A 16,506-nucleotide genomic window follows, 5' to 3' on the forward strand; every position below is an offset into this window, starting at 1 on the left:
CTACGTGTGTACCTCATCCAGTTACCGGAAGACCTGCATAGAACAAAAACTCGGAGCAAGAAGAACTTGAAGAAGAAGAAGAAGAAGGGAGAAGAGGATGAGGGGGGGAGGAGGGGGGAGGGGAGAAGAGGAGGATAGAGGGGGGAGGAGGGAGGAGGAGGCAGGGAGAAAAAGAAGAAGGAGAAGAAAGGAAGAAGGAAGAAAAGAAGGAGGAGAAGAACTCTTCCTGCCTGACTGCTGCTGGACTTGAACTTAACGCCATCGGCTCTCGTGGGTCTCCAGCTCACCTGCTCGTCTCTGGGGACTTGTCAGCCTCTGTGATCGTGTGGGCCAGCTCCTTACAACAGATCTATCTGTGTCTGGCCATCGATCTCCCTAACTCTACGTGTCTAAATCGGTACATCTTTTTCTCTAGAGAGCCCTGCGTAATAGACATGGGTCTTCCCTTCTCTGTTTTACAGATGAGGAAACAAGTCCCGAGCGTTCGGATGGGAGGGTGGGAATTCAGAGTCAGAGGAACACAGGTCCACTGAAGCAGGCAACCATCTTGTCAGGTCCTAGCACCCCGCGGCCCGGCTGGGGGGACATGTAGGCCTAAGCCCAAGAGATAGGGATGCTTGCTTATCATTCACGGGAGCCCGTAGGACACGTAGTGAATCCGCGTTACTGCAAAGATAGTCACCAGACGTACCTGGTGACACCCCTAACTTGAGGAAGGGAGGCATTTTTCACACTGCAAATCTCCTGACAGGGAGTCACCTCCAGGGGCCCGGATGAAGCAGCAACACAAGTTTTTCTAACACCACCTCACGGGGCTCCAGTCAACGGTGCCCACCTTCTCAGGAGACCCCTGCCCCAAATGTTGCCCTTGAAAAAACCCTCACTTGCAAGCCGTCAGGGAGTTCGGGACTTGAGAGCACTGGCTCCCAGTTTCCCGGGTGGGGCCAGACCGACACTTAGCCCGTCATTCCTCACTGCGACACTGGGTGGTGGTTTCCGTGGGCTCGCTGCACATCGGCCGAGGGGACTCTCGTTGGGTTCAGCCGCACACCTAGCCGTTGGCCACCGTGCTCTGGCTGTTGGCCAGGTTCCGGGTCTGCCTCTGCGGCCTTCTGGTGAAATGCCTGAGCCCTGCAGCTTGGACGCACGAGGAGCAGAGATCCCCAAGGGCCACAGTGAGCGGTCACCTCCCAGGACGAAGGCTGGGGAAGAGGACAGGACTCACAGGTGTCCCCGTTCTGGGTTTTCAAAGCAGGAGGGAAAATAGGAGGACAGGCGTCTGTACATCAGATCTAACGGGAGGGAGGCGGGGGTGGGCTCGGAGGGCTTGACTCTCAAAACTGGAAAGTCGAGCAGCTTGGAAACGATCCCCCATCAAGTCCTCCTGGGGCCCAAGTTCTTCCTGCCGCCCCTCCCTCGCTGCTCAGGTGGAAATCTGTTCTCTTCTAACCCAGGGAGGCAGGGAAGCCTTGTTAAAGGAGACGATCTGACAGTGGAAATTGCTTGCTGATCATTTAGCCGATAGTAGCCTTGTTTTGATTCCGGTAGAGGCCAACAGCTGCCTCTCACACGTGGGTTCCACAAACTGGTGGGGAATCTGTAAAGCAGGAGGGGTCCTCAGGAGACCGCAAACTCAGCCGGGACCTGAGGAAGCCCCTTACAGTGTCACAGTTGTGCACTGGAAGAAAGATGTTTGCTCCCGATCCCCAACACCGGTGGTGCGTGTGCACTCGGGGGCCCTCCCTGGTGGAGGGGTTAGTGCCTCCAGGGAAGGAGAATGTATTTGCTTTCGCATCTTGTACATTTCTGGGACCAAGTGCACTCGAGATCGGAGATGGGGAGGCCAGTTGCATTTTGCATGAGGGCTGAAATTCACTCACTGGCTTTCTGCCCCGAAAGGTGGTAAAATATGTTGGTTAAGAGCAAGCACTTAGGGGTCAGACCTGGATCGGAGCGCCAGCTCTCGCCCTCACCAACCCTCAAATGCTGAGAGTAGCTTTGCTCATGTGCAGCCGCGGGAATACAGCTCCCTTGTGGGGGTGGGCTTGGTCGAAATCCCCCTTGGCTGTTTTCTAGTTTTCTTGCTAAGCCTCAGTGCCATTTCCTGGGAAGAAGGTGGTAATAATAGCGGTCACCGCAGAGGGTTAAGGCAACATGAAATGTCACAAATTCTGTATAACGTTCTTAGCAAACTGCCCTCGGGCTAGTAAGAACAATGCTGGCCAATACAGTTCCGGGTTACATTGCAGCCCCCTAGATAGATACAAGAACACCCCCGTAGTCCCCGCAGTGGGTGTATGTGGCTTGCTGCAGCAAGGGGGCGCTCCCACGGAGGAACTCAAGTCTTGGAAAGGAGCCTTGTGCCGGGCGATTCGAGGGAGAGTGTTAGTCATTTCTGCAGCTGCAACATGGCCTCGCCTGGGTTTCTTTGTTTCCTTTGTTCTGTTGGCTTCATCTGTGTCCCATTGGAAAACTTGTTTATCTCAGTTTGCCAGCCAGCAGGGCTAATTTTCACTTTCTCAGTGATTATACCGATCTCAGCGATCAAAGCCTGGGTTTCGTTTCAGCCAACACACGCTCATTCTTCCCAGTACACACCAAAACAGAACTTTCCCACAGCCTCATGACTGCACCTGTGTCCCACCTGTGCTCCCGCTCCACCAAGCTGCCCCCCACCCCTTATGTCTGCACGCTGTTCTACTCCGGAACGCTCTCTGCTGTGCTTGGCTCGCTCTTGTCATTCAGTCGCAGCTCAAAAATCGTTCCTTTCGTGACCACCTAATCGCGAGCTCCCACCCAGCTCTCTGATAGTCTCTGCCTCCCCCCCCCCCCCGCCCGGCTTTCATTTGCCACTCTCAAGTCATTTTGTTCATTGTCTGTTTCCCTCACTAAAGGCAAAATGCCAGAGGTCCATCTCCAGCTACAGTGCTGCCTGGCATGTGTGGGGTGCTTAGTTGTGGAAGGAAGCGAGGAGGCGGGGCTATCCCCACACCTGATCCTTTCGTGTCTGCTCCATAGGATTCTAAGGGATTGGAAGGGGGGCTTGAGGTCTTGGGGTCCGGCATCCCTCTGGAGGTGGCGGTTCCTTCTGTAGCATCCTCTCCTTACCGCTGTTGGGCCATTTCCATCGAGAGCTCCACACCTTATGACATGCCCTGTGCATTTCTCAGCAATGCCTTTCTTAAAGCGAGCCTGAGCTCGCTCTAAGAAAGCTTCACTGCCACAGTCAGCTTCACTGACTAGTCTCAATTCTGCCCCCTAGACCTGCTGAGAGCAAGACTCATGATGGCCCTCTCTGTAATTGAGGATGGCTCTCAGACCTCTTCCCTAAGATGACACCCACCCCCCCATCTCTGGACATTCCTTCCGCGGCATGGTCTCAAGGAGCGTCACTTTCCTCTCCTTATCTCAGAAACCTGAAAAATCTCAGGCGTGTCCTTCAGTACCCCTGAAATTATTTGTGATGTTTTCTGCAGGTGCACAGTTTTGGGGTACAGAGGAGATCTGTAGGTTTCATCAGCTTCTCAAAGGACCCCTGGACCTAGAGTGGTCCAGAAGCTTCCAGAAGCCGTAATGTGTCTACCCTGTCTCTCCGTGCAAGGTGGGTGTCTCCCTGACAATGGCCACCTACCCTAGGCAGCACTCTCTGCTCTAATGACTCCCGTGCGCCAGTTCCCTGAGCCCTCCCAACGCTGGTTCTCCAGCGTGTTTGATTTTCTTTCTGTGAATGAGGAAAGAGGGCCCCAAAAGGTCAGGTTTTTCTCTGTTTTGAGGCTGTGTTGTTAGATGTGTAACACTCAAGACTGTTAGACCATTCCGGTGTGCTTTTCATCATGAAATGATAAGTCTGCTGTCTTATGAAGCACATGGTCTTTTTTTTTCCTATTAATATAACTATACTCATTTTCTTTTGATAAATATTTGCCTGTGATGTCTTTCCCCATCCGTTTATTTTAAATGCGAGCACTTATGTTTTAGGTAAGTCTTTTATAAACAGCATACGGCTGTCCTAAAGCAAAAAATCCAGTCTGACAGATTCTGTCTTTTAACTAGCAAGTTTAGTCCATTTTTATTGTAATTATTGATATTTTGATTTTTTTCCCACAATCTTACTTCCTACTTTCTGTTTAGCCTGATTTTTAAAATTTCCATTCCTTCTATCACTTTGAAATAAACTCTATTTCTCTTCTTTAGCTCTTGGAAAATTGCCTTTTTAAAAAAAAATTTTTTTCGTGGTTGTCCTTAACGTATGTGTTTCACTCAGTTTGTAAAGCTCTGCAGTTTTTCTATCCTTCACCCAAACATTTGCTATAAAAGACATAAATTTTATTTTGTTTATTTTTTAAGTTGATTTATTTATTTTGATGAGAGAGAGAGAGAGAAAGACAGATCCTAAGCATGCTCTGCACTGTTATCACAGAGCCCGAGGCAGGGCTCGAACCCGTGAACTGTGAGATGGTGACCTGAGCCGAAATCAAGAGTCAGATGCTTAACCGACTGAGCCAGGCAGGCGCCCCATAAAATACACAAATTTTAGAATGTTTTCACTATGATCACTCATCCAATTTTACGTGTGATTTTTGCGTGGTATCCGAGTTCCACCTTGTCTTTGTTTCTCCTCAAATTAACTATAACTTTTATTTACTCAGTGCTGGTTCTGCTTTCTTGGCATATTTGCTATCTTTGCTCATTTCAGTCCTTCTTCTAGGTTTAATTTTCTTCTTTTTGAAATACTTCCTTTGGTGTTTCCTGAAGCTCTTTTGGTCAATTCATTAGTTTCTATTTCTGTAAAAATCTTAATTCTTTCCACCACTCTTTTTTTTTTCTTCTCAAATGTATATTTAAATTCTAGTTAGTTAACACACGGCAATCCTGGTTTCAGGAGTAGAATTCAGTGATTCAACACTTACGTACAACATCATCCCAAATGCCCGGGACCCATTTAGCCCATCCCCCCACGCCCCTCCCCTCCATCAACAGTGTGTTCTCTGTATTTAAGAATCTCTTATGGTGTGCTTCCCTCTCTGTTTTTCCCCCTCCCATATGTTCATCTGTTTTGTTTCTTAAATACCACATATGAGTGAAATCATATGGTGTCTGTCTTTCTCTGACTTATTTTGCTTAGTATAATACACTCTAGTTACATCTACCACTGACCTCTTTCTTCCTTGCCTGGTTTCGGGGTTGATCTGTGATGGGGCCTTGTAGCTCTTTGACTTTCCTGGGCCATAAGCTAGTTCGGAAAATGTCAAATTAGTGTGACCGGAAACATTTTTACCCTCTCTCTCTCATTGGAAAATTGCCTTTCCTATGACGTGAGAAGTCTGGTAACAGAATGTGTGGATCCCAGTTGAAGTTAAATAGTGGATCAGTCAGGGCATCTGGTGAAGTTTAAGGACGGAGTTGATTCAAAAACTAAGCCCCATGAGGAATGAATAGGACTTGGGAGAAACCTTCAGAGCAGGAAAGGGAGGGGCAGGGGACCTTCCTTTCCCCAGGCCACGCCTTCACGAATCCCACGGCCACCGGACACATCAGATGCTGTGGCATGGCCCGAGCAGGACTTGGGGAAGCTGGCTCCAGCTGGCTTTATCACCTGTGGAATTTAATTATTTATTCACCTGACGTGAACCTATGCACTCATCGATCTTTTAAAAATAGTTTATTTTAATTTGCTTGTATTGCTTGCTGTATACAAAGCACCTTTTTCTTCTGCGTCAGTTTTGCCATCTGTAAAATAGGTGAGTGGTTCAACTGCGTGGTAACCCCAAGTCACAACTTCAGCTATGGCCACATGGACAAAGTAAAGCCAGACAGAGGGGGCCCGGCCGATGAGAGTTCTGATTCCTGTCCTCACGGGGGAGTTCTCGGTGTAGACAGGCAGTCACCGTTGGTTCAGGGTCAGGCTCCCATGCACTTTTTTCTTTTCAACCGGAAGGTGATTTTACAAGGACAGAGGCGTGAGGACAAGAGGCAGCCTCGGATTCGGATTCGTTGTGCTGGGTATGCAAATCGGTAGTGCTGTCGCGGCCCCTCGGCTAGGCTCTCCTTCTGGGTGTATTTCTTAGCCTTCCGGGGAGCCCAGAAAATGGTCGCGAAAATGTACGACATGAGTCTGGCAAAGCACAGGAATTCTGTAACACAAAAACATTTCTTTTAATATTTTAGTTGGGCAGGCACACAGCTGTTGGAGGCTCTGATGCTGAATTCCAGAAGGAAGGCGAGGGACTGACAGCCTACAGCACATTTTTGACGTGGAATTTCCCCTTGTTCGCAGATGAGAGTTGCTTTGGCTCAGGACGAGGTCGTGCCTCGGAGGGTCCCCACGGAGCAGCGTGGTCCTCCCAGGACCTCACCTCCTGGGCCGTTCCTGATGGCGCCTTCACTGTGAGGGACGCCCAAGGCTGCTTTTTTGGATCGTGTTCAGAGCCTGGGCCACATTTGGGGGCACGACTTCTTCGGCCAGGGCCCCTGTCTCTTCATTACCCTGCAGCATTCACCCAGCCCGCACACAGCGCCCGGTGAACCTTCCTAATGCCAAGCCGCGGGGTGGCCCCTGACCACACGCCTGCCTCCGTCCCTTCCCCCTGCACCCACCTTGCCGGAACCTTCCCACTGGCAGCTGAGGGTGCCTCTGTCCCACATCTTTCTCTTTCCCGAAGTGGGACCTTCTCCGGCCCCAGCCTTGAGGCCGAGACAGCTGTTAGGGGACAGGATTTGAGGAGAGAAAGAAATGAGAACACCTCTCCCCTACCCAGCGTGAGAACTGAGCCTGCACCCTTAGACTGAGAGCTCCCCAAGGTCGAGCCCTTGGCTCCTGACGTCAGGGTCTGATCTGTGGTGGGCATGTGGTGAGGAAGTAGGAAGGTATGTGTGAACCAGCAGCCGTCCTCAGGTGGGGGGAGGGGGGGTGGGTCCCTGATTGACCCAGAGCTGCCACACCCTGATGTTTGCAGAACTGCATGGAATGAATGTCTGTTGTTGTTTGAGAGAGAGAGAGAGAGAGAGAGAGCGAGCACGAGCAGGGGAGGGGCAGAGAGAGAGGGAGACACAGAATCGGAAGCAGGCTCCAGGCTCCGAGCGGTCAGCCCAGAGCCCGACGCGGGACTCGAGCCCACGGACCGCGAGATCATGACCCGAGCCGAGGTCGGATGCTCAACCGACTGAGCCACCCAGGCGCCCCCATATCTGCGTCAAATGAAAACACAAACTAGTTCCCACGGGGGCCGTGAGAAACACTGTTCTCTACTTTTCTGCGAAGCCCCGAATGACGCTCATTTCACACAACGCTAGTATTTGGATTATTGTGATAAACCACGGAGATGAAATTTGGGAAGTCAATCCAGAAGTGCGCTTTATGACAGGAAGTGCTGGTTACCTTGAGGCATGTTGGAGGTCAGGGCCACTAAAAGGCAGTTGGGGGAGAATCCTGTGTGTGTCTGGAGTTAATGGGGGAAAGAAGAGATGTGGGGGTGGATGGCTGGTCTATGCGGGTCCGCGTGCTCCCCTGGGTTTCTAGGACAGTGTGACAGGGTGGCCAGCCCCACGGCCACAAGGGCCGTCTCTCAGAGCTGTGGCCTGGGGAACACTGACCAACCCTGCTCTTCTTCTAGGGCAGCATCGAACCACCCCCCCTAGCTGAGCCCTGGCCAGGAGATGACGGACATTGGTGAGCATATCGGAGCAGAAGAAACAAGGACAGTTGTAAGACTGACCATGGCCCTCAGCGTGACCTGAAACAGAATCCACCTGGCTAGGCTCATTGTTGCCCTCTGAACGGCTTTGAGTGACTGCGTGGGTAGAGTGGGGGAGGGCACAAGTAAGGCCACAGAATCACTGTCCGTTGAGCATCTGACACCATATGCTCTACACGTATCACCTCCCTCGTTTCTCCCAGTAGCCGTGTGAAGTGAACGTCATCGCATCCCATTTGACAGGTAGGCAAACTGAGGCCCAGAGAGATTCAGTAATTTGTCCGGGATCATGCAGTGAGGCGCTAAATGCAGCCGGATTTGAATCTTGTGCCTCTATAGTAGGATCACGACTACTCTGGGGCGCTGTCATAAGAGATACGCTGTCAGAAACGAACGTTCAGGGGCCCCCAGGGGGCTCAGTCGGTTAAGAGTCAGACTCTTGGTTTTGGCTCAGGTCACGATCTCACAGTTCGTGAGTTCAAGCCCCCCCCATCGGGCTCTGCACTTACGGCCTGGGGTTCTCTCTCTCTGTCTTCTCCCTCAGCTTGTGCTCTCTCTCTCTCTTAGAAATAAATAAGCACTAAAAAAAATAAATTAATTAAAAAAAGAAAGAAAGAAAGGGACGTTCAAAATGGGGCTGAGGGCTTTTCTTTAATGATTTCATTTATTGACACATTTCCTTCATTTTACAAATATTTATTGAGCACCTGCTTTTTGCTCTGCCGGCAGGTCAGATAAACCTCACAAATGTGGGATCGTGAGCCCCTCGGAGGGCTTCTCTGGAACTGGGGGCAGGTGGCTCGCATGTTCCTCCCGTGGGACACAGACTCACGGGTTCATTCCCTGTGTGTGTGTCACGGCCCTGGCCACACACACTAGATGTAAGAAGACGGCATAATTATAGGAATGAATAACGCCCCAACTTCCTTAACCGCCCTGCTCTAATCACATGCAGCCCCAGAAAGCACTGTAACAATGCGTCACCCCCTTTCCCAAGGTACAATGCACTAGCTCGTAATTATAAGCCAGGACTAGAGATGAGTAAATAAATATGCATGCCAGCCTGAATGCTATAATTAGAACTACCACTGGCTAAAGAAAAGTGGAGACGTTTTAATTCTAGGCCTCTGCTTGAATGTTGAGCTGCCGCTGGCAACCAATGCATGTGGATTAACACATCACGTTCCGAGCAAGCGGTTGCGTATTAAGAAGACGGCCTTTTTTGTCCGTGGGGCCGGGACGTATGCTTGATACTTGAGTTCCGTGTTTATGCCCCAAAGCCGATGACGATTGGTGTTTTTCAGACATTTCTGATAGCGACGTCGAGTGACGATTTTGCATGAAATGCCTCACTCTGTTTTTTATAACACATCGGCATTGTTTCTTGGCAATGGCGGGTTGGACAATGACCGATCCACACAAAAGGTTAGAAGGTTAGATGGTCGTAAGTGCGGTAAGGGAATCTGTCAGGGCGGGGGGGGGGGGGGGGGGGCGCTGGCTGGCTCTGTCGTAGAGTGTGAGACTCTTAATCTCAAGGTGGTGAGTTCAAACCCCTCTCTGGGCGTGGAGCCTTCCTAAAAAAAGAAATAACGACAGGACGAAGGGATAGAGAACGAAGACGGAGGTGCTGTCTTAGGTGGGGTAGTCGGGGAAGATTCCAACGAAGGAGGTTGCAGCGCAGACCCCGGGAGAGATGGGTTAAGGAAAAGTATTCAAGCAGTGGGAACAGGAAGTGCAAAGGCCCCGAGGCAGGAGTCTGCCTGAAGTGTCCAAAGATCAGCAGGGAGGCCAGTGTGAGGATAATAAGATGGGAGAGGAAGGCAGGGCCACATCGGATATCCTCGGGGGCCACAGTAAGGACATGGCTATTACTCAGGGGAAGATGGGAGCCACTGTAGGGTTTTGAGCAAAGGAGTGACGTGATGCGGCTTCAGTTTTAGAAGAATTACTCTGGTCTGTGTGGAGAACAGAGTTAAGGGAGCGAGTGTGTGAAGAAACAACCCACCAGGTGGCCGATGAGCAGGCCTGAAGCCAGGCTGTCGGGGCCCAGTCACGGTTGTCTGGCCCTGGAGCAGTTGCTGAACCTCCCTGTGCCTCATTCTACTCCCCTGTAAAATGGGGATAAAAACATTACCTTCCTCGGGGGTTCCCCAAGTGTGGCCCGCAGGCCAGCAGCGTCACCTGAAAACTTCTTGAAAACGCAGATTCTCAAGCGCCACCTGCTGATTCAGAAACCCTGGGGGGTGAGGTTGCCAGATAAATTAGGGGGCATCCAGGCAAATTTGAATCTCGGACAGACGGTGAATACTACTCATCCAATATTGGGGGCACACGCACATTAAATGATATTTGTTGCCTAGCTCAAGTTCAAATGTAAGTCAGTATCCTGTATTTTCATTTCCTAAGTCTGGCAGCCATGTCACGGGGGCAGGGGGGGCACTAATCTGTGTTTTAAGAGATCCTCCGGGTGATTCTGATGGATGCGTCTAAGAACACTGGTGTTTCTCCCGGTGCTTCTGGAGTTTAGAAGCTCAGTACAGTGCCTGGCAAACATTGGTAGCTGTCGTGATGATCACAGAGCACTGGGTTGCCAGGGGACTTTGGAGCCGCAAGTTGGAGTCACTTGGCTGAGGGCACACAGCAGATGGGTGTCTTCTCCGTGAAGGCTCTGTGGGCTCAGGTGCTGGAATGCTTGGGGATGTCCCAAGTGCCCTCATCCGGTGACCCGAGAGCATTCACCACCCCCACCTCTGTGGGGTCGCCGAAGGGGACGGGAAGGCAGCGCGCGTCCTCCCCCTCGGCTCAGGGATTTGGGACCGTGTGGGCTCTCTCCTCATTCAGCGGTGACGATCTCTCTCGCTCAGTAACCAAGGTTTGCAATCTACATGCTGGCTGGCTTGCTAACAACACGACTAGGGAGAATAGGTTTCTGTTTCTGGATTATTCTGAGCCATTTTGCCCGGCTCTTGGATGGAAAAGGCAGTGTGTGGGGCCCGGAAAGAATTACACTTGTAAATGTTACCTTAGTGGGTCAGAAAATGAGGCTGAGGTTTACTCACAAAGACAGGAAGGAAAATGCCCTCTCTTGGTGTCGTGGGAAAAAGCGGACACGCGTATTCTAATCACGTTCCGGAAGAAGATCGTGGTCGACGTGTCCGACTGTAATATGCAGTGGATACATCCCACTTAGGTGAGTTCCAGAAGAAATATTTCCACTCCAAAGGATAATCATCTGTTAGTTTAAATGAGTTGTCGTTTCTCCCAGCTCCTTGGTTGGTAAGGGTGCCGTTCGACCCAGTAAGTGCTCCTGTTTGTTCATGGATTTGCAACCACCTGGAAATCTGGTAGAAGCAGCCTGCTCAGAGGGTTTGCAGGGGGATTAAGAAAGGTCATGTGCGTGAAATCCCCTAGCCCAGAACCCAGCACTTAACAGGTGTTCAATAAATGTTAGGTCTTCACAAATCATTCATCTAAACAGCCATTCCTTTGAGAACTGCTCTTCTCTGTAGTGGCCGGGACCTCTGCTAGGTGTTCATCTGTGCGTGCAAACACACACACACACACACACACACACACACACGTAGGCAAGCCTCTTACCCAGAAGCGTTGCTTATGGTAATATGACACTGCGTTAGAATAAACGGAAAGTGGGGTGATAGGCATTGAGGACGGCACCTGTTGGGATGAGTGCTGGGTGTTGTATGAAAACCGATTTGACAGTAACTTTCATATTAAAAAAAAGAATAAATGGGAAATGAATCCCCCCTTTTTTAACCCTAAGAAGCTAAAGGCTTAGGAGGATGAAGGAGGCTCATGTCACCTGGGGATCACGTTAAAATCAGATTCTGACTCAGCAGGTCTCACGCGGGGCTTGAGACCCTGCACTTCTGACATCTGCCGGGGAAGCCGAGGCTCGGGTCTGGAACCGGACTTCGAGATGGGGAGGTGCCCGGCTACCAGCAGAGCCGGAGCACGAAGCTGTCGTCACCACCTTGTGGTTATTCAGGTACAGGGAGGGCAGGACCTGTCTGAAGGGGTGTGTGCCCCGAGGGCGATGGGCGCCGAGTGATGGGCTCGGATGCGGGGGGAGGGGGAACATGTCCTTACTTATGGGCAGTTGGAATCCCCTTCCATTCCTGATCCTTCTCTCCGTGGGCCCCACACCCCCAGGAGAGCTCTTCCCGGCCGGTGCAAGCTGACCGGCCGGGACAGTCGCCCTATTTCAGCTGAGCTGTAATATCCACGCGGTAAGGCTCACCCATTTCAAGCGGACGATTCAGTGGGTTTGAGTAAATTCACAAGGCTGGGCAACCATCACCACCGCTGACTAGAACACTTTCGTCACCCCGTGCCCGGAAGCACTCAGTCTTCACCCTCCCAACCCTCCAACTACCACCCATCCTCGTGGATGAACAAAAGGTGACATGTGCCTCCAGTGGGATATTATCCGGCCTTCAAAAGGAGGGAGTTTCTGCCACGTAGTGCGATGTGGATGAATTTTGAGGACATTATGCCGAGTGAAACAAGCCGGTCACAAAAAGACAAATACTGGGGCCACCTGGGTGGGCTCAGTCGTTAATTGTCTGACTCTTGAGGTCGGCTCAGGGCGTGGTCTCACGGTTCGTGAGTTCGAGCCCCGCGTCGGGCTCCATGTTGCCATCAAGGAGCCCTGCTTGGGATTCTCTCTCTCCTTGAATTATACACTTAATTGAATTATACACTTACATATGGTTAAGATGGTAAATGTGATGTTATGTGTATTTTGCCACAATAAAAAATTTTTTTTTTAACTAAATGGAGGAGATGCTGGCAGAGGGTCCATCAGTCAAGGAGGGAAAAGACATGATAACATTGAACTTGCTGGAATTTTCAGTGTTACGTATTTTGGCCAAATTACAGACAACGGACGTTTCAGGGGAGGTGGACAAGGAAGCATGGTGAAATCTTGTTTTCTGGATCATTCCTGTTACAAAAATAAACACGGGACTGCGGCGCCTGGGTGGCTCAGTCGGTTGCGAATCCGACTTTGGCTCAGGTCATGATCTTGTGGTTTGTTACGTTCAAGCCCCACGTCGGGTTCTCTGTTGTCAGTGCAGAACCCGCTTCAGATCCTCTGCCCTCCTCTCTCTCTGCCCCTCCCCTGCTCTCTCGTGCATGCTCTCCCTCTCTCTCTGTCTCTCAAAAATAAATAAACATTAAGAAAAAATGTGTCTGTAGAGCTCATCAGTTACAAGCACAGTTTTGCAATCTTTTCCTAAGGGGGAGGTTCACACCGAGTTATATGGGGGGAAATGTGCTTTAAAATTCATTATTATTTAATTTACTTATTTATTAAAAAAATTTTTAGGGGCACCTGGGTAGCTCAGTCAGTTGGGCGTCCAACTTCAGCTCAGGTCAGGATCTCGCGGTCCATGGGTTCGAGCCCTGCATCAGGCTCCATGCAGACAGCTCAGAGCCTGGAGCCTGCTTCGGATTCTGTGTCTCCCTCTCTCTCTGCCCCTCCCCTGCTCACGCTCTCTCTCTCTCAAAAATAAATAAAACATCAAAACAAATAAACATTGCAAAAAATCAAAAAAAAATTTTTTTAATGTTTATTTTTGAGAGAGAGAGAGAGGGAGACACGGAATCTGAAGCAGGCTCCAGGCTCTGAGCTGTCAGCATAAACCACAAGATCATGACCTGAGCCAAAGTCAGACGCTTAACTGGCTGAGCCACCCAGGTGCCCCTAAAATTCGTTATTATCAAGCCCTTGAAATTCTACCTCGTTCCCCTCAAATGTCAGCCTTCTATGTGCTCTGCACTGTCCCAAGATTTTGTGCCGGGGATTCTGTGCTGTGTAACACGGACCAGCTGTCTCTTTTCTGTGTATGCAGCTCCAAAGGATGCCATGGTAAATTCGATTCATGTCTCTGGTAATTGTCGAAGAGATGCCTGGGAATGTTGAATTCATTATGGTGCTACCTTACCCTCCTACAGAGCTGAAAAACCATTACTGAACAAATACAAGCTTGTAATTTCCTTAATTACGCATCTGAGAGGTTCTTCTGTGTGGGGACAATTTTAAAAAGTACCGCTAGGTGAGAGATGAGTCAGACGCACTTACTAAGGAAAATTATAATGATGCAGACGTGAGCGGGAGAGGGGACAAAGTAGAAGCAAAACGAATATGGCGGAACCATCAGTCTTATAGCTAAGGTTTACTCCATTTGGGGGCTCCCCTGTGCACTAAGATATATTTTGAAGATTTCGGAATCCATCAGTTTTCATAGAGCAATGGAAAAAAAAAAAAAAAAACCAAAAAACCAGAGAGGAACATCTGGGGTTTGTCAACAGCAAAGTGCCTTTCCATTCATTGTACATTTCAAAGAGTTTCACAGATAAAGACAATCCAGTTTGATATTTGCACCTATTCGCAAACATCGAACACTCTTTCTTCCGCAACATGCTGGATGTTAGGCGGGCTAGCTGAAACTGATGTGAACGTTTTGCAATGTCATTAGTAAGTTTTGAAAAGGGTCTTGTGGAAATGATGTTGTAGTCGATAAATTTAGACAATGTTCTCTGTCTAGGTGTGTCCAGACAGATCTCAGATACCTTGGGGGGTATTTTAGGGATTAAGATTTGACTTAGACGTTAGAGGTAATCTCTTAGCAAAAATGATCCTGGGGTGTCTGGGTGGCTCAGTCCGTTGAGCATCTGACTTCGGCTCAGGTCATGATCTCGTGGTTCGTGAGTTCGAGCCCTGTGTCGGGCTCGCCACTATGAGCACAGAGCCCTCTTTGGAGCTTCTCTTCCCTTTTCACTCTGCCCCTCCCCCACTGGTGCTTTGCTCTCAAAAAAAAAAAAAAATAGACATAAAAAGAAATGATCCCAAAGCCCAGGGCATTAACCCGTGCTCTAGACCGAATGTTTGCATTGCCTCCCACCCCTGAATTCATCTGTTGAAGTCCTAAATCCCAGGGTGGTGGTATGGAGGGGTGGGGCCTTTAATGGATTACTGCCTTTACAACCGGGGCCCCAGAGAGCTCGCTGGCTCCTTCTACTACTCCTCACATAAGGAAAAGATTATCTATGAATCAGAAATAGGGCCTTGATCGTGGACTTCCCAGCACCCAGAACTGTGAGAGATACATGTCAGTTGTTCATAAGCCACCTGAGTCACAGTGTTTGAGTGATAGCCGCTCACATGGCCGAAGGCAATCGATACAAAAGGATCGACACAATGTAGAAAGAAACCCTTGGCAAGCATAGAAAGCAGATCTGAGTTACACCTTAGAGAACTGCGGAGTAGCTTGCGTAAAATGAAAGTTGCAAACTCCACCGAATGAGAAAACCCAGGATTAGACAACGTCTGGTTTTTCCTCCATGACACCTGCAATCATGTGGGTCTATTTCAAAGGTTTTCGCGCTAAGAGTCATTTCTGCCAAATCTCCAAGATGTGCTCCAATCTTTCTCTTCGTCTGAAAGCCAGGATGATTTTGATCACTTTCCCGGCTGATTTGTGTTTATATCTCCCTGTGGTTCTCAGCTTCCAGCTTCCAGGAGAACAGGTCTACTGTGGATTCCTCTTTTACAGAGGAATTTTCAAGCAGGGGCTGTAAAATCAGTCATGAGGGACAGTGATTCCTTGCTCCTTGACGGGGGCGGGGGGCGGGGGACATTTCTGAATTAAGGATGGATTCCTGCTTGGCTTCGTGTTCTCTCTGGGGTGCTTTTTTGGGTAACAGATCAATCGTTTCAATGTCTAGTATTTGCGAGGAATTACCCAGGCCACTGATTTCCAAATTCTTGCTTGCTATCATCCTGAATCATGGATTTGGTTTTGCAAGTATTTCCAGCCTTCTGTCCGCACAGCAGTTAATACAAGTTAGGAATCACACGCATCTTTAAAGAGGCTTAAATTCAGACTTAGCTTCTCGACAGACGTTCCTTGTGATTAGAGACCGCTTCACCCAGTCCCCACGCGCAGGGATCGACGGCAGTGAGGACAGAATAATCTTGCCAGAGCTCCCAGGTGGAAATCGCCCTTACGGAGTCCCCTGACTCCATTGTCCACACCCTCCCGTTTCTCCCCTCCACCGCCTGATAAATCGGTGTTGACCGAGAGAGGCGTGGTTCCTGCTGTCTCGAAACTTCCATTTTGTTATTTAAAGGAAAAGAAAAGAAAACGTTAAATAAGAAGTTATGCCTCAGTATGATTTGGTGTTTGGAGAACGGACAGAAGTTTCCTTGGGAGCACCGAGGAGGTGTGCCGGGGCTTGGTAAGAGCTGTGGGGCTGGGTGGGTGATTCTGAGGAGACAGGTCAGAGACGGGCTGCAGATGGGGTGAGGAGGGGTCTTTTCCTGGGGGACACGGTGGGGTTGGACAGGATAGAAGAACGGGGGGGGGGATGTTAGAGACGGAGTAGACTTGATAGGATTTTTAGAGCCTTTTTCTGAGAAATTTCCTAATTTACCTCCAGTGAGCACGCTGGCTTTCGTGTGTGTTGATCTGGAAGGGATTACACGGGTGGGGAGGGAACTATTGTGGCAGGATTTTTGACCACAGTCCCCGGGATTTGTCGTCTCACTGCTTCGAAGAATGGAGAGGTGGGCATACAATGAGCAGCAGGCAAAGGTTTATTAGAATGTAAGATTAGAAAGGGAGAATAGTACGAAAGCTCTTTTTACAGAGAGGGGACTTTGGAAAGTGAATGCCCGTGACTCTGGACAAGGGTCCTTGTTTTGTAAGGTTCTGGTCAGCGTCTCCCTTCCCTTCCCCCTTGTTCCTTCCCAGCTCCTACCCCTATTGGCCGGATAGCTCTGAGTGCT

At 49.8% G+C, this 16,506-nt stretch overlaps 1 long non-coding RNA gene across 1 annotated transcript; it reads left to right on the forward strand.

Moving 5' to 3' along the window:
- The first annotated feature begins 5,050 nt into the window (after positions 1 to 5,050).
- On the forward strand, positions 5,051 to 12,852 carry LOC128311378 (uncharacterized). Its single transcript, XR_008289782.1, has 3 exons — positions 5,051 to 6,871; positions 7,619 to 7,937; positions 11,552 to 12,852. It is a non-coding gene; the product is annotated as an uncharacterized LOC128311378 (long non-coding RNA).
- Positions 12,853 to 16,506: the final 3,654 nt, after the last annotated feature.

Source organism: Acinonyx jubatus, chromosome A3, assembly GCF_027475565.1.
Source record: "Acinonyx jubatus isolate Ajub_Pintada_27869175 chromosome A3, VMU_Ajub_asm_v1.0, whole genome shotgun sequence".
In the NCBI taxonomy this organism is placed as follows: domain Eukaryota; kingdom Metazoa; phylum Chordata; class Mammalia; order Carnivora; family Felidae; genus Acinonyx; species Acinonyx jubatus.